The sequence below is a fragment of the Lactuca serriola genome, chromosome 2 (assembly GCF_051521515.1).
Source record: "Lactuca serriola cultivar US96UC23 chromosome 2, Lser_US96UC23_V15, whole genome shotgun sequence".
Classification (NCBI taxonomy): domain Eukaryota; kingdom Viridiplantae; phylum Streptophyta; class Magnoliopsida; order Asterales; family Asteraceae; genus Lactuca; species Lactuca serriola.
The window spans coordinates 125,144,880-125,162,123 of NC_136409.1; the positions used below are offsets into that span (position 1 = coordinate 125,144,880).

At 35.6% G+C, this 17,244-nt stretch overlaps 12 non-coding genes across 12 annotated transcripts; all 12 read left to right on the top strand.

Annotated features, from left to right (window-relative positions):
• The first annotated feature begins 1,123 nt into the window (after positions 1-1,123).
• Positions 1,124-1,225, top strand: LOC145090954 (small nucleolar RNA R12). The gene has a single exon (XR_013701873.1). It is a non-coding gene; the product is annotated as a small nucleolar RNA R12 (small nucleolar RNA).
• A 49-nt stretch (positions 1,226-1,274) lies between these two features.
• Positions 1,275-1,359, top strand: LOC145091068 (small nucleolar RNA SNORD24). Its single transcript, XR_013701956.1, has one exon. It is a non-coding gene; the product is annotated as a small nucleolar RNA SNORD24 (small nucleolar RNA).
• Positions 1,360-1,431: 72 nt separating this feature from the next.
• Positions 1,432-1,514, top strand: LOC145090947 (small nucleolar RNA Z199). The gene has a single exon (XR_013701867.1). It is a non-coding gene; the product is annotated as a small nucleolar RNA Z199 (small nucleolar RNA).
• Positions 1,515-1,558: 44 nt separating this feature from the next.
• Positions 1,559-1,636, top strand: LOC145091074 (small nucleolar RNA SNORD18). Its single transcript, XR_013701962.1, has one exon. It is a non-coding gene; the product is annotated as a small nucleolar RNA SNORD18 (small nucleolar RNA).
• A 66-nt stretch (positions 1,637-1,702) lies between these two features.
• On the top strand, positions 1,703-1,804 carry LOC145090961 (small nucleolar RNA R64/Z200 family). The gene has a single exon (XR_013701880.1). It is a non-coding gene; the product is annotated as a small nucleolar RNA R64/Z200 family (small nucleolar RNA).
• A 43-nt stretch (positions 1,805-1,847) lies between these two features.
• LOC145090968 (small nucleolar RNA Z221/R21b) lies at positions 1,848-1,941 on the top strand. Its single transcript, XR_013701887.1, has one exon. It is a non-coding gene; the product is annotated as a small nucleolar RNA Z221/R21b (small nucleolar RNA).
• Positions 1,942-11,622: 9,681 nt separating this feature from the next.
• On the top strand, positions 11,623-11,724 carry LOC145090955 (small nucleolar RNA R12). Its single transcript, XR_013701874.1, has one exon. It is a non-coding gene; the product is annotated as a small nucleolar RNA R12 (small nucleolar RNA).
• Positions 11,725-11,773: 49 nt separating this feature from the next.
• LOC145091069 (small nucleolar RNA SNORD24) lies at positions 11,774-11,858 on the top strand. The gene has a single exon (XR_013701957.1). It is a non-coding gene; the product is annotated as a small nucleolar RNA SNORD24 (small nucleolar RNA).
• A 72-nt stretch (positions 11,859-11,930) lies between these two features.
• On the top strand, positions 11,931-12,013 carry LOC145090948 (small nucleolar RNA Z199). Its single transcript, XR_013701868.1, has one exon. It is a non-coding gene; the product is annotated as a small nucleolar RNA Z199 (small nucleolar RNA).
• Positions 12,014-12,057: 44 nt separating this feature from the next.
• On the top strand, positions 12,058-12,135 carry LOC145091075 (small nucleolar RNA SNORD18). Its single transcript, XR_013701963.1, has one exon. It is a non-coding gene; the product is annotated as a small nucleolar RNA SNORD18 (small nucleolar RNA).
• A 66-nt stretch (positions 12,136-12,201) lies between these two features.
• Positions 12,202-12,303, top strand: LOC145090962 (small nucleolar RNA R64/Z200 family). The gene has a single exon (XR_013701881.1). It is a non-coding gene; the product is annotated as a small nucleolar RNA R64/Z200 family (small nucleolar RNA).
• Positions 12,304-12,346: 43 nt separating this feature from the next.
• On the top strand, positions 12,347-12,440 carry LOC145090969 (small nucleolar RNA Z221/R21b). Its single transcript, XR_013701888.1, has one exon. It is a non-coding gene; the product is annotated as a small nucleolar RNA Z221/R21b (small nucleolar RNA).
• Positions 12,441-17,244: the final 4,804 nt, after the last annotated feature.

Sequence of the window (17,244 nt, forward strand, 5' to 3'; positions counted from 1 at the left end):
TTTCATCGGAATGAGTGAGACAAAAAGTTGCAATTTTTGTCCCGTTGACATCAACCCCATTCGAATACATGTCAAACGTAGTATAACTTGTTTGTGTCATATTCTATCTTGTATCACCCACTTTACATATTCATATAAATTTTGTTCAAAATGAACTAGCTGGTAGCATCTTAAAGCTTTCTATTCTCCACTTGGCCATGTCTGAAATTGATGTTTTGATACACGTCACCAAATTGTGATCAACAAGATTCATTTCTACATACCCTTTTAAAGTTGTTACATTTTTTGAGATACAAATCCAACTCATTTAGAGATTTTGTGGGTAGTGTTTGTTTATAAAGACAATATCTTGCAATCATATAGTTCGCTTTGCTAACTTTCTCAAATGGTGTGTACGGATGTGGGAGGGTTGCAATTGAAGTTTCAATCGGAGGGAGAAAGAAAAGCCATCATCTTTTAATTTTTTCAGATATTACTTTACATCTAAATGTTTACGAGACATCTTCTAAATCAAGACACATAAATTCATATGATTTTCGATTTACCAATTTTGGTTTGAAAATAAGAAAAACTAATTGTTTTCGAAAAGATGAGCCCAAACCCTTAAAGGCCTAAACTTGATGCGCTATCTCTTTCTAAAAAAAGCCCATAAAAGAACATAACGAAGCCGCAGCAACTAGGGTTTAAACACCGTATCCCTAATTTACATCTGTATATAAAATACATCCTCCTCGTTGCAACAAAACAACTCAATCGCAGCTAGCTACTTCATCTCTTTGTAAATCTTATGTTTGAATAGCTTAGAATCCATTATCTCATCTTGCTTTCTACGTGTTTTTGGTTTCAGTAATACTCAATTTACTTGTACTTCATCGTTTTGAGTCTGTTGAATGGTGTTATCATTAAGCCTGATATTGCAATTCCTTGATCGGAGTCCAATTTCAACGGTGGATTAAGGGATCTATCATTAGGCTAAATGAAGTATTTCGATCACATATATTTGAATTCTATATGTGGCTACCTTTAGCTCCGGATCTTCCTCTTTAGCTAGGGCTTTTCGGTGACAAGGTAGATACATTCAAACTTACTTATCTTTTCTATATTTATCATTATATCATTGATAATGAGTATGATGAAAAAAATCATTCGGATTCCCAATGATTTTCTCTTTATAATAGTTTTTATTTGAAGAGGAAGGTGATCTTACACTCCATTTCTGACTCATTATACTACGATTTATCTAAATCAATTTAATCGATTTTTTTTACTGTTGTGGCCATTGATGTAAGAAAGATATTTGCTACTCTTGATGGGATTATCCCATTTGATGATTCATTATCCACCAAGATCTCTGAGGCCTCTTCAATTTTGGATTTTTAATCTCTTTTAGAAATATTTCATTTCTTGTAAAATCATTTTGTTTCTGTTTCCGTTGCCAAGTGATGAGAAAATAACTGCAACAAGATGATCGAACTAAGTGTTCGTGATTATTAGTATTTAAGTCTCTGATGCTCAACAATTAATCTAGTTTTTACTTGTTATGTTTATAATTTTTTTTGAGATATGATGAGCAAATTTATTGGTCCGTGTTTCTGAATTTACAGTGACGATAGATCTTTAACCAAACTCTGATCTCGATTCTCAATATTCGACATTATTTGTTTTTTGAATCTTATATTTGTGTTTTGTTTTGGTTAAATAGTATCTGTTTTGATGAATTATGAAACTTATCACATGTCAGACTTCAGAGTTTCTTTTAAACAATGAAACAATGAGATTACAAGTTCATAAATCTGAACAGATTTGAAAATACATCAAATTGCGATTTTTATGAATTGATTTATGAAGGGCAATGATGATAAAACAGGAAAGTCATGCACCACTCTGATATTCATTGTGATCGATAAACTTTCTCATTACCCATATTATGTTTCTGAGCCTTTTTTTTATTATCTTGAGCTTTAATATGATTAAACTTTTTTTATTTAGTTTTTTCTGTTATATATATATATATTTTTTTTTGTGATCGTTTAAAAGAGGACCCAGGTGATGGAATTTCCCGATTGGGAGATTAAACCATGATGCGGACCGTATGGCTTTTATTAGCATTTGGGGATAAATATTTGGTTTCTGATGGTTCCTCTTTTATGTAGTCATAAATCATTATCTTGTTTTTTGGGTTATAATAATTTATCATTTGTCTTTAAATATTATTATTTTCATGACGCATCAGGTAGTAATATCCAAACAAATTTTTACAGTATTGTTAGCAAAAGTTCAAGGGGAAAGATCATGACGGAAAATGGAAAAAGTGCATACAATTTAAAATGTTTATTAAAAGAAATCAAAAGTAAAAACAAAACAATATGGAAAAGTTAGAAACCAACCTTCTAATCTCCAAGTGTAACTCTAGAATCATTGTGGAAAAATTAGACTTTTAAGGGTGAGCAAACCCAAACCTAGAAACCGACTAAAACCGATAAACTGAAACCGAAAAAACCTAAATCGAAAATCGGGTTCACTTTTGGTTTTAACCCAAAAATTGATCCTTCCAACCTAGAAACTGATCCATCCAACCCATGAGAAACTGACTTATATTTAAAACTGATAAATTGTTTTTAGAAACCGATCTATCCAACCCAAGAATTTGACCCATAATTGATTTTAGTTTTGTGTTTTTTTTGAAGTATTTAACTTGTTGGTTTATTTATGAAAAATGGGTTAAAACCCAAAATCCATGGGTTTAAAGCCAGAACCCTTGAGTGTATGGATTGAACCTAAAAAACCGAAAAACCGTCCAAACTGATATCAGAACCCGAAAAACCGAATCGATCAGAAACCGATTCTATGTTCTGAAAACCAGAAACCTACCTTAGATGTGTTAGGGTCCAAAACCGACCCAACCAGATGCATGCACAATCCTATTTAATGTAACACGTCTCAAAAGTGTGTCTCTACAGTCATTATGGAAATTAAGACAACTGTTCCAATTCAACCAATAATCAATCTATGATCATCAACATAAACCATTATAGTTATCCGTACATCATATTTCAAAACAAAGAAATCCTCCCATTATCTTAATAGATTCTGCATTGTTGACATGACCACCACAATTACCCGTAAATTATATTTCAGAACAAAGCATAATTATCCGAACATCATATTTCAGAACAAAGAAAACACACACAAACCAGAAAATCACAGTTAGGCGATGTCATTGTTAACCCTCTTATGACCGGTTCATATTTAGTTAACAGTCTGTCAAGTACCACACGCCATCCAAAAAAATTATTTTTAATGGGACCCAATTATTCAACCAATGTTTGTACGGTAGCTCCATGTAATTCTTCGATTCCCATAGTCTACGCAATGATTTGACCGTGAACTCTACCAACGTTTCGATTTTCCTGCTCCATTTATCATCAATACTCTTGAGGTTATTGGCCTGTAATACTAGGTCACAACAGATTCTTTTAATTTTTTCCTCTTCCGACAATGTACCCTTTTCTAATTCCACCTCTAGCTGATAAATACCCCATTAAACTCCAATCTATCAGACACCATACATTGGTTTTTTTTTTTTTTTTTCTTCTAATTTGAGTAGTGCTGGAAAAACTTCTTTTAGAATGCCAATACCCATCTAGTTCTCAAACGAGAATGAAGTTTTATTTTCCCTTCCCAATTCATTTTTTAGTAATTTAGAAAACACCATATTACTATCCTCCATGTCGTTTGTTACCCTTATGATGTTTTTCCATACTCCTGATAATTCGATGCTCTAAGCCTTACAACACCCATACATCCCTTATTTTTTGGAGTTAAAACCTTATCCCAAGTAATCCAACAGATTTTTGTTGTTGGCGATCCTCCTGCCCATAAGAATTTTCTTCTAAACCCGTCTAAGTTCTCGATCACTTTCAATGGAGCTTTAGACAATGAGAAATAAAAGATTAGGAGGCTACTAAGCACTGAGTTAACGAGAGTAGTACGACCCCTGAATGATAATGTTTTTGCTTTCCAAGTTGACAGTCTGAATTGAAACTGGTCAATGACAAGCTTCCAATTCTTGCACAAAGACATGTTCGCCCCCATGGGGAGCCCCAAATACGTGAAGGGGAGAGATGCAGACTGACAATTCAGAATCAATGCAATAGAGACTACTTCATTTGTGTCCACGCTAATACCAAAGACCCTGCTTTTTGAGAAATTCATTTTCAAATCCGAAGCTAGATGAAAACATCTCAATATACTTCATAAGATTCACTTGGGACCATTCCCCCACAAATTAGGTGTCATCTACATAGAGTTGGTGGGAGATACAAGGTCCCTCCTTAGGCGTGGAAATACTGTGGAATATACCCAAGTTCACACCTTTTGTCATCACCATGTTCAGAGCTTCCATTGCTAAAACAAACAAAAATGGGGAGAGCAGGTCGCCCTGTCTCACCCCCATACTCATCGAGAACTCCAGAGTTGGAGCACCATTTACCAAAACAGACATACATGAGGATCAGAGACATCCAAGTATCCTTTGACACCACCTTGACGGGAACCCCAATCGATCCATGGTTGAGATCAAGAAATCCCAACTCAGTGAATCAAATAATTTATTAAAGTCAACTTTTAAAATTAAAGCTTCCCTATTTGTCTTTTTGAGCCACATAACCAATTCATTAATCATCAGTGGACCATCAAGAATATTCCTGCCTGCTATAAAGGCTGATTGAACCTCCCCCACCTCCGACCCAATTACTTTCTTCAACCGATTTGCCAACACTTTTGAGATAACCTTATATACACATTCTATAAGATTGATTGGGCGATAGTCAACCAAACACAAAGGGTCCACCACTTTGGGCATGAGCTGTTGGATTAGTGTCTAAGGCTGTAACTATATTTGGTAAGTACTTGACCTGATTGTGCATGGTCCTTTTGGGTTGCCTTCACCATAACAACTTGACAGGGTGATTTATATAGAGAGAAGAGATATTATTATTAATGTATTATAAGAATAATATATTAAAGGAATAATAATATTATTTGATTAATATAAGTCATAAATTAATTAGGAATTAATTTGGTGACTTAAAGAGATTAATTGATGAAAGGGGTATAAACTGTAAAATGTGTGATAGTTGTATTTTGAGCTAAGAATCCTTATGGATATGGGGTGGACGATTTTAGGGATGTGGATCACCTAGAAATCGTCCAAGGCCTTATCTAGAAGGGATATTGGATTGCTTTGAGGCTAAGTTATCCAATTAGGGTTTTAGGGTGAAACCCTAGGAGCTCACAGTATAAATAGACCCTTGGGGTTGTGGAAATCGACACCCTTGTTATTGGAGTAACCTTAGAGCCGATTTCCCTCTTCCTTACCTCTCTCAAATCATCTTCTTGCTAGTTGGTGTTTGTAAGCCATTAGAGGAGTGACAATTGTGACTTTAAGCTCCAAAGAAGAAGAAGGTTTCAAGTAAGTAACTCAAGGTATTATTCTAGATCTGTTTTCATATGTTTTGATTGTTATTTTAAACTAGATCTAGCCATGAAAGTCTTGGATATATTGCATGTTCAATTAGAGAAACCTAGATCCAAGCTATAGGGTTGTATGCGCACATAGGAAAGATCTTATGTCCAAAACCCATCAGTGGTATCAGAGCCATGATTGGTTTCAATTGAATGTGATGCTTAACTGTTTTGCTTGCTGAAAATCGTTTTTCTTCACCTATGTCCGACCCAACTCGGCGAGTCCAAAGCTTGACTTGGCGAGTTCCAACGTCAGACAGAGGATAATTCGGATTTTATTGCTGTTTTGTCTTGGATTGATACCTAAATCGTTTTATTAAGTATAAATCCGAATTTTAACCTAATTTAATGATTATCCTTGACATAAGAATAGATAATTTCAAATCTTGTGAATATTAATTATTTATATGATAAATATGGACTATTTAAGATTATTTGGTAATTATCTAATGACTAAAATTGGATTAGGTCAAATATAGATAATTATGAAATTAATTGTTTAATTTGAATTATTTGTTATTTGATCCCTATTGTTTTGAAAAGTTCAATATTTATCCGAAAGTTTTGAAATTTGAATTTGATGATTAATAGTTTAATTTAGAAGAATTTAAATTTCAATCCCTAGAATTTTACAAGTTTAAAATTCAACCCTATACTATTATATTATTAAAAGCTTAATAAATATATAAGTAAAATTAAAATGCTAGTCTTACCGTTAGTAGACCTCATTCACGAAGCCGATCAATAAGGTGTGTATAAGGTTGCTGCCTATAAAATGGCGCTTAATGGGTGTACACTCACACCCACCGCTTGCTTGACTGGTGGAGGGTCGTTAGCTGAACGGGTAGGATAGGGCAACTATCTCTCCTCATTAATAAGTATAATGAATCTATAAAGTAACTAAACTATTTTATAAAATTCCCAATCTCAGCTACTTTAGGAAAAGTGAATTGATGCAATCCCATGAAATTGCACTTTGCACCCTTGCTAAGAAGTTAGTGGAGCATGTGTGGTTTACCGGCACACTAATTGGTTCTAAGCAAAGGTGACAAAGGGTGATTCATTGTTTATCATAGTTCGATGGAGCGTGTGTGGTTTACCTGTGTAACGCCCGCGTTTCCAGGCTAGGCATTTTCGTTGATGTAAAAGTCTAGGTTAACCCTTGTAACTGTTTTTGAAGTATTAATGATGAAATATTTGAGTATTATGTGAATTATGTGCATTTGTGTGTTTATTACTTAATTATAAAGATGTAATTAATAAAAAAAATAAAATAAGCGTCAAAATTAAAGTATGAGATAAGCCCAATATCTTTGCATAAAGATGTAGTGGTCGAAACAAGGATTCCGAAGATATAAAGAATGCCAAAATCCGAGTTATAACGAAGAAGTTATGACCTGTCGAAGTTTCGCGACAGAACCGACAACGCTGAATGATGTAAAAAGTGAAATTTACGTTAGAGCAATATTTAGCCTTAGTGATCTAAATGAAAGTCGTAGAGTTCGTTAAACCGAGAACGTGCATAAAAAGAACGCCCAAATCTGCCTTCGTATGAGGAAGTTATGATTTTTCGAAGTTTCGACTTAGCAGTATGCAGCCCGAATACTCGATTTGAGATCGAGCGGTTCTTATCCGAAACAATCTAAACAAGAATTGAAGATCTCGTTAATTGTAGTGAAACGATGAAAAGATAGGCGAAAACGGACGCCGGATGAAGAAGTTATGATTTTATAACGAAGTTTTCCTGTCCCGGCCTACTAAAAATTAATAATAAAAATAAATCAAAGTTAGCCGACGGAGTCTAAACGAAAGTTGTAGATCGTAGTCTCATCTACGCGGGGATATAAAGAACGTCGAAAACGGAGTTCGTATGAGGAAGATATGAATTTTTGAAGTTTATTAAATATTTTCGATATTTAATTTAAATATATATTAACCGATATTATCCATGGGGGGAGTCTGCGACCCTATCCTCATTACGCCCAACGTAATTTCATATTACGCCCAACGTAATTCGAAGTTCCATCCCCTATAAAAGGATGTCGAGGGCAACCGAGTTCATTGCTCATTTCTTTCATTTTTCTCGCGTTTTTGCATCGTTTTTGTGCAAGAATTACCCCGAAGCCCCGATATCATTCCCGAGTCCCGAAGCAAGTCCCATAGCCCTGAAGATCCCGAGAAGTGCAATTCCCGAGCCGAAGCTCTGCCCGCGAGGAGTCCGGTTTTTGTGAAGATCTTCCAGATTTGCCGAAGAATACTACTTCTACAAGCCGTAGTGCTGTCCGATCATCTTCTAATCAAGTGAGTGTGTGGTTACTTTCTTCTAACGCATAATTATGAAGTATTTTATATAAAATACGTGTTATGTCTATATTTTGTTGTTATATGTGTGAATGTATATTCACTTTCTTCTATCTCATAGATCTGATTTATTCTCTATGAAATACGTGTTATGTGGGTGTGCCTCATCTGTTATGTGGAATATGTATTGAATGAGAATGTTATACAGGTTTCAAACTATGTATAAAAATATATATTTTTATCTACTAATATGTTGGGTAGAACATGGGTATATAGTTGACGTGTGATAAACAGATGAGAGGCCTCGATGTTGTTTTTGATTCAGTCATCTAGCGGAGTTTAGATGATGGCCACAGACTTTTCTAGACAGTCCTGTGGAACGCTAGCAGGTTCGCCACCTGTAGGTGTTAATAAACTTGGGTGTTCATTCGCTGTACTCCATCCCCCTCATGGTTGCCTTATTTGACTTATATTGCTGAGGAACCCCCGAAGCATGTATTGTCGCCCCGATGAAATATTCTTAGACTAGGTCCCTTATGTTAGTTGTCTTAGGGACGTAAAGTGAGAATAAAGGGAATGGGTAATTGGGTTATTGTTGGTTGGTGGAAATTAAATATAATTATTTATTGTGGGTTGAAAACCCTATATGCTCACCAGGCTCCCAAGCCTGACCCACTCAGTTTATTTGTATTACAGGAAGTGGCGCAAGGGCATAAGATGGATGAACCATCAAGTGGTTTTGTTTACAAGTCTGTATATGTATATATTTGTTGAATGACTTGTAATGTTATCGTTTATGCTTTATGGTCTGTATCGGAACATGACATCCCGAGTTTTGATTATATAATGAAAATACATTTCTTTTATGAAATGCTTTGGTAAATATTATTTTATCATACTTTGTGTTTGGGAACAAATTCCGCAACTCTTTCAAATCAAAAGGATTTACTCTGAAATTATTTTAAAAGCATAAATGAAAATCGGTCTTTTCTGGCCGAGATTTTGGGGATGTCACAACCGGCACATCGAATGGGTGATTGTAACAATGAAGGCACCGTGTAGATTTGCATGGTTATTCACACCCGCTTTGTGATCCTCGGTATCCCAGTCACAAACTAGAGGGGCATATCGAGATTTAAACATGCCATTGAAAGGTTCAATGAATCTCATAGAAAAATCTAGGAATTCTCAATAAAAACTTAAGGTTATGTTTTCAAGGTGAAGAATTAGTGAATCGTCATTCACTTACCTCCAAATTATTTGCATGTTGGATTACGGCATCCCTTTTCTAATATGTAAATAATGTTGTTGGGTCCTAGCCCTAATTTTTCATTTTGGGTGTTTAATTAGGGATCCAATTCTAATCAAACTTTGTCCTTTCTAATTGTAGATGTCGAACGCAAACAACGCTGCTGGTAACTCATTCACGTTAATGAGTCTTTGCCAAAAGGTGACCTTCGATGGTACGGACTTTAGTGAATGGATAAGATACATTCGCACCATTGCATGCTACGAGGACAAAGAGTATGTCCTCGACGAAAAGCTCGAGAGGGTCAACCCGGAAATCGCTACTCCCGAAGAGATGGCTGTCTTTGAGACACACGAACGTGATGCAACAAAAGTCCATTACATCATGATAGTCACTATGAACCAAGAATTCCAAAAGTCCTATGAGGACATGTATCCCTATGAAATGCATCAAGACTTGATGGAGAGGTACCACCAAAGCGCGAGGCAAGAGCGTTACGAGATCATCACGAACATGATTACCGCCAAGATGGGAAATGGAGAATCGTTAACCGTGCACTTGAAAAAGATGCAAAGATATGTTGATCGTCTTCGCAAGTTAAATGTTAACTTTGGGGAGGAATTGGCCATCGACATTGTTCTTCACTCCTTGCCTTCATGCTACAACCAATTTAGGATGACCTACCACATGAACAAGGAAGAGGTCACCCTAAGCAAACTCCAAGGACTCCTAAGGAATGCTGAGAGAAACCTAAAGGACAAGTCTATTGCACCAACTCCCGCACCAATCGCTGCTCCTGTTTTGGCTATTGGGCAGGGAAGGGGCAAGAAGAGGAAGGCTCTGTCAAAGAGCCACCGCAAAGGAAAGTCCCAAGATGGTTCCTCTTCTAGTGGGACCAAGGTTGATCCTACTAAGCCCAACCCTAACCCGAAGGAGGCAGAGTGCCATCATTGCCACAAAATAGGGCATTGGAAGAGAAGCTACCCGGAATATCTGCAAGCCATCAAGGATGGAAAGATCAAGCCATCTTTTGCAGGTATATACATAATTAAATCTAATAATTCATCTCATACTATTTCTTGGGTTCTTGATACAGGATGTGGTTACCACATTTGTTCTAATTTGCAGGGACTAAGAAGAGATAGAGATGTGGAGCAAGGAAGAATAAATCTAATCATGGGAAACAAAAGATCGTCGCCTGTGACCAAGATTGGAGTGTATTCTTTAGTGCTTAGTAATGGATTAGGTTTAGATTTAAATAATTGTTGCTACTCGCCAGATATGGCAAGAAACATCATTTCATTTCATGGTTTGTTTAGACAAGGATTTAGATATTCGTTTAATAATATGAATGGTTCTATTTATGCTTATCTAAATGGTGTTTTATACTTTGAAGCAATGCCTTGTAATGGAATTTATGAGACTGTTATGGTTGTAGATAACCTTGGAAACGATGTGTTGTGTATGGATTCTTCCAATAGTGTGGATAAAGCATCTTTGTGGCATTGTCGTCTTGGACATGTCAACAAGAAATGCATAGCCCAACTCCAAAAGGATGGAGTATTGGACTCATTCGACCTTAGGGAAGATGACACGTGCGAATCTTGTTTACTTGGAAAGATGACCAAGTCACCCTTCACTGGCACTTGTGAGAGGGGTGAGGGTTTATTGGATCTTATACATACCGATGTATGTGGGCCCTTTAGATCCACCACAAAGGATGGAAACCGCTTCTACATAACTTTCCCCGATGATTATAGTAGATATGGGTATATTTACTTAATCAAGCACAAGTCTAAAACGTTTGAAAAGTTCAAAGAGTTCAAGAATGAAGTGGAGAATCAATTGGGCAGGAAGATCAAGATGCTTCGATCCGATCAAGGAGGAGAGTACCTAAGTCTTGAATTCCACGACTATCTCAAGGAATGTGGAATAGTTTCGCAATTGACGCCACTTAGGACACCGCAGTTAAATGGTGTGGCAGAAAGGCGCAATCGAACCTTGTTAGACATGGTTCGTTCTATGATGAGTCATGCTTCATTACCTATCTCATTTTGGGGGTATGCCTTAGAGACTGCCGCCCATATCCTTAACCGAGTCCCTACAAAGAAGGTTGCCAAAACACCTCACGAGATATGGACAGGGAAAGCTCCCTCGTTGCAACAAAACAACTCAATCGCAGCTAGCTACTTCATCTCTTTGTAAATCTTATGTTTGAATAGCTTAGAATCCATTATCTCATCTTGCTTTCTACGTTCTTTTGGTTTCAGTAATACTCGATTTACTTGTACTTCATCATTTTGAGTCTGTTGAATGGTGTTATCATTAAGCCTGATATTGCAATTCCTTGATTGGAGTCCAATTTCAACGGTGGATTAAGGGATCTATCATTAGGCTAAATGAAGTATTTCGATCACATATATTTGAATTCTATATGTGGCTACCTTTAGCTCCGGATCTTCCTCTTTAGCTAGGGCTTTTCGGTGACAAGGTAGATACATTCAAACTTACTTATCTTTTCTATATTTATCATTATATCATTGATAATGAGTATGATGAAAAAAATCATTCGGATTCCCAATGATTTTCTCTTTATAATAGTTTTTATTTGAAGAGGAAGGTGATCTTACACTCCATTTCTGACTCATTATACTACGATTTATCTAAATCAATTTAATCGATTTTTTTTACTGTTGTGGCCATTGATGTAAGAAAGATATTTGCTACTCTTGATGGGATTATCCCATTTGATGATTCATTATCCACCAAGATCTCTGAGGCCTCTTCAATTTTGGATTTTTAATCTCTTTTAGAAATATTTCATTTCTTGTAAAATCATTTTGTTTCTGTTTCCGTTGCCAAGTGATGAGAAAATAACTGCAACAAGATGATCGAACTAAGTGTTCGTGATTATTAGTATTTAAGTCTCTGATGCTCAACAATTAATCTAGTTTTTACTTGTTATGTTTATAATTTTTTTTGAGATATGATGAGCAAATTTATTGGTCCGTGTTTCTGAATTTACAGTGACGATAGATCTTTAACCAAACTCTGATCTCGATTCTCAATATTCGACATTATTTGTTTTTTGAATCTTATATTTGTGTTTTGTTTTGGTTAAATAGTATCTGTTTTGATGAATTATGAAACTTATCACATGTCAGACTTCAGAGTTTCTTTTAAACAATGAAACAATGAGATTACAAGTTCATAAATCTGAACAGATTTGAAAATACATCAAATTGCGATTTTTATGAATTGATTTATGAAGGGCAATGATGATAAAACAGGAAAGTCATGCACCACTCTGATATTCATTGTGATCGATAAACTTTCTCATTACCCATATTATGTTTCTGAGCCTTTTTTTTATTATCTTGAGCTTTAATATGATTAAACTTTTTTTATTTAGTTTTTTCTGTTATATATATATATTTTTTTTTTGTGATCGTTTAAAAGAGGACCCAGGTGATGGAATTTCCCGATTGGGAGATTAAACCATGATGCGGACCGTATGGCTTTTATTAGCATTTGGGGATAAATATTTGGTTTCTGATGGTTCCTCTTTTATGTAGTCATAAATCATTATCTTGTTTTTTGGGTTATAATAATTTATCATTTGTCTTTAAATATTATTATTTTCATGACGCATCAGGTAGTAATATCCAAACAAATTTTTACAGTATTGTTAGCAAAAGTTCAAGGGGAAAGATCATGACGGAAAATGGAAAAAGTGCATACAATTTAAAATGTTTATTAAAAGAAATCAAAAGTAAAAACAAAACAATATGGAAAAGTTAGAAACCAACCTTCTAATCTCCAAGTGTAACTCTAGAATCATTGTGGAAAAATTAGACTTTTAAGGGTGAGCAAACCCAAACCTAGAAACCGACTAAAACCGATAAACTGAAACCGAAAAAACCTAAATCGAAAATCGGGTTCACTTTTGGTTTTAACCCAAAAATTGATCCTTCCAACCTAGAAACTGATCCATCCAACCCATGAGAAACTGACTTATATTTAAAACTGATAAATTGTTTTTAGAAACCGATCTATCCAACCCAAGAATTTGACCCATAATTGATTTTAGTTTTGTGTTTTTTTTAAAGTATTTAACTTGTTGGTTTATTTATGAAAAATGGGTTAAAACCCAAAATCCATGGGTTTAAAGCCAGAACCCTTGAGTGTATGGATTGAACCTAAAAAACCGAAAAACCGTCCAAACTGATATCAGAACCCGAAAAACCGAATCGATCAGAAACCGATTCTATGTTCTGAAAACCAGAAACCTACCTTAGATGTGTTAGGGTCCAAAACCGACCCAACCAGATGCATGCACAATCCTATTTAATGTAACACGTCTCAAAAGTGTGTCTCTACAGTCATTATGGAAATTAAGACAACTGTTCCAATTCAACCAATAATCAATCTATGATCATCAACATAAACCATTATAGTTATCCGTACATCATATTTCAAAACAAAGAAATCCTCCCATTATCTTAATAGATTCTGCATTGTTGACATGACCACCACAATTACCCGTAAATTATATTTCAGAACAAAGCATAATTATCCGAACATCATATTTCAGAACAAAGAAAACACACACAAACCAGAAAATCACAGTTAGGCGATGTCATTGTTAACCCTCTTATGACCGGTTCATATTTAGTTAACAGTCTGTCAAGTACCACACGCCATCCAAAAAAATTATTTTTAATGGGACCCAATTATTCAACCAATGTTTGTACGGTAGCTCCATGTAATTCTTCGATTCCCATAGTCTACGCAATGATTTGACCGTGAACTCTACCAACGTTTCGATTTTCCTGCTCCATTTATCATCAATACTCTTGAGGTTATTGGCCTGTAATACTAGGTCACAACAGATTCTTTTAATTTTTTCCTCTTCCGACAATGTACCCTTTTCTAATTCCACCTCTAGCTGATAAATACCCCATTAAACTCCAATCTATCAGACACCATACATTGGTTTTTTTTTTTTTTCTTCTAATTTGAGTAGTGCTGGAAAAACTTCTTTTAGAATGCCAATACCCATCTAGTTCTCAAACGAGAATGAAGTTTTATTTTCCCTTCCCAATTCATTTTTTAGTAATTTAGAAAACACCATATTACTATCCTCCATGTCGTTTGTTACCCTTATGATGTTTTTCCATACTCCTGATAATTCGATGCTCTAAGCCTTACAACACCCATACATCCCTTATTTTTTGGAGTTAAAACCTTATCCCAAGTAATCCAACAGATTTTTGTTGTTGGCGATCCTCCTGCCCATAAGAATTTTCTTCTAAACCCGTCTAAGTTCTCGATCACTTTCAATGGAGCTTTAGACAATGAGAAATAAAAGATTAGGAGGCTACTAAGCACTGAGTTAACGAGAGTAGTACGACCCCTGAATGATAATGTTTTTGCTTTCCAAGTTGACAGTCTGAATTGAAACTGGTCAATGACAAGCTTCCAATTCTTGCACAAAGACATGTTCGCCCCCATGGGGAGCCCCAAATACGTGAAGGGGAGAGATGCAGACTGACAATTCAGAATCAATGCAATAGAGACTACTTCATTTGTGTCCACGCTAATACCAAAGACCCTGCTTTTTGAGAAATTCATTTTCAAATCCGAAGCTAGATGAAAACATCTCAATATACTTCATAAGATTCACTTGGGACCATTCCCCCACAAATTAGGTGTCATCTACATAGAGTTGGTGGGAGATACAAGGTCCCTCCTTAGGCGTGGAAATACTGTGGAATATACCCAAGTTCACACCTTTTGTCATCACCATGTTCAGAGCTTCCATTGCTAAAACAAACAAAAATGGGGAGAGCAGGTCGCCCTGTCTCACCCCCATACTCATCGAGAACTCCAGAGTTGGAGCACCATTTACCAAAACAGACATACATGAGGATCAGAGACATCCAAGTATCCTTTGACACCACCTTGACGGGAACCCCAATCGATCCATGGTTGAGATCAAGAAATCCCAACTCAGTGAATCAAATAATTTATTAAAGTCAACTTTTAAAATTAAAGCTTCCCTATTTGTCTTTTTGAGCCACATAACCAATTCATTAATCATCAGTGGACCATCAAGAATATTCCTGCCTGCTATAAAGGCTGATTGAACCTCCCCCACCTCCGACCCAATTACTTTCTTCAACCGATTTGCCAACACTTTTGAGATAACCTTATATACACATTCTATAAGATTGATTGGGCGATAGTCAACCAAACACAAAGGGTCCACCACTTTGGGCATGAGCTGTTGGATTAGTGTCTAAGGCTGTAACTATATTTGGTAAGTACTTGACCTGATTGTGCATGGTCCTTTTGGGTTGCCTTCACCATAACAACTTGACAGGGTGATTTATATAGAGAGAAGAGATATTATTATTAATGTATTATAAGAATAATATATTAAAGGAATAATAATATTATTTGATTAATATAAGTCATAAATTAATTAGGAATTAATTTGGTGACTTAAAGAGATTAATTGATGAAAGGGGTATAAACTGTAAAATGTGTGATAGTTGTATTTTGAGCTAAGAATCCTTATGGATATGGGGTGGACGATTTTAGGGATGTGGATCACCTAGAAATCGTCCAAGGCCTTATCTAGAAGGGATATTGGATTGCTTTGAGGCTAAGTTATCCAATTAGGGTTTTAGGGTGAAACCCTAGGAGCTCACAGTATAAATAGACCCTTGGGGTTGTGGAAATCGACACCCTTGTTATTGGAGTAACCTTAGAGCCGATTTCCCTCTTCCTTACCTCTCTCAAATCATCTTCTTGCTAGTTGGTGTTTGTAAGCCATTAGAGGAGTGACAATTGTGACTTTAAGCTCCAAAGAAGAAGAAGGTTTCAAGTAAGTAACTCAAGGTATTATTCTAGATCTGTTTTCATATGTTTTGATTGTTATTTTAAACTAGATCTAGCCATGAAAGTCTTGGATATATTGCATGTTCAATTAGAGAAACCTAGATCCAAGCTATAGGGTTGTATGCGCACATAGGAAAGATCTTATGTCCAAAACCCATCAGTGGTATCAGAGCCATGATTGGTTTCAATTGAATGTGATGCTTAACTGTTTTGCTTGCTGAAAATCGTTTTTCTTCACCTATGTCCGACCCAACTCGGCGAGTCCAAAGCTTGACTTGGCGAGTTCCAACGTCAGACAGAGGATAATTCGGATTTTATTGCTGTTTTGTCTTGGATTGATACCTAAATCGTTTTATTAAGTATAAATCCGAATTTTAACCTAATTTAATGATTATCCTTGACATAAGAATAGATAATTTCAAATCTTGTGAATATTAATTATTTATATGATAAATATGGACTATTTAAGATTATTTGGTAATTATCTAATGACTAAAATTGGATTAGGTCAAATATAGATAATTATGAAATTAATTGTTTAATTTGAATTATTTGTTATTTGATCCCTATTGTTTTGAAAAGTTCAATATTTATCCGAAAGTTTTGAAATTTGAATTTGATGATTAATAGTTTAATTTAGAAGAATTTAAATTTCAATCCCTAGAATTTTACAAGTTTAAAATTCAACCCTATACTATTATATTATTAAAAGCTTAATAAATATATAAGTAAAATTAAAATGCTAGTCTTACCGTTAGTAGACCTCATTCACGAAGCCGATCAATAAGGTGTGTATAAGGTTGCTGCCTATAAAATGGCGCTTAATGGGTGTACACTCACACCCACCGCTTGCTTGACTGGTGGAGGGTCGTTAGCTGAACGGGTAGGATAGGGCAACTCTCTCTCCTCATTAATAAGTATAATGAATCTATAAAGTAACTAAACTATTTTATAAAATTCCCAATCTCAGCTACTTTAGGAAAAGTGAATTGATGCAATCCCATGAAATTGCACTTTGCACCCTTGCTAAGAAGTTAGTGGAGCATGTGTGGTTTACCGGCACACTAATTGGTTCTAAGCAAAGGTGACAAAGGGTGATTCATTGTTTATCATAGTTCGATGGAGCGTGTGTGGTTTACCTGTGTAACGCCCGCGTTTCCAGGCTAGGCATTTTCGTTGATGTAAAAGTCTAGGTTAACCCTTGTAACTGTTTTTGAAGTATTAATGATGAAATATTTGAGTATTATGTGAATTATGTGCAT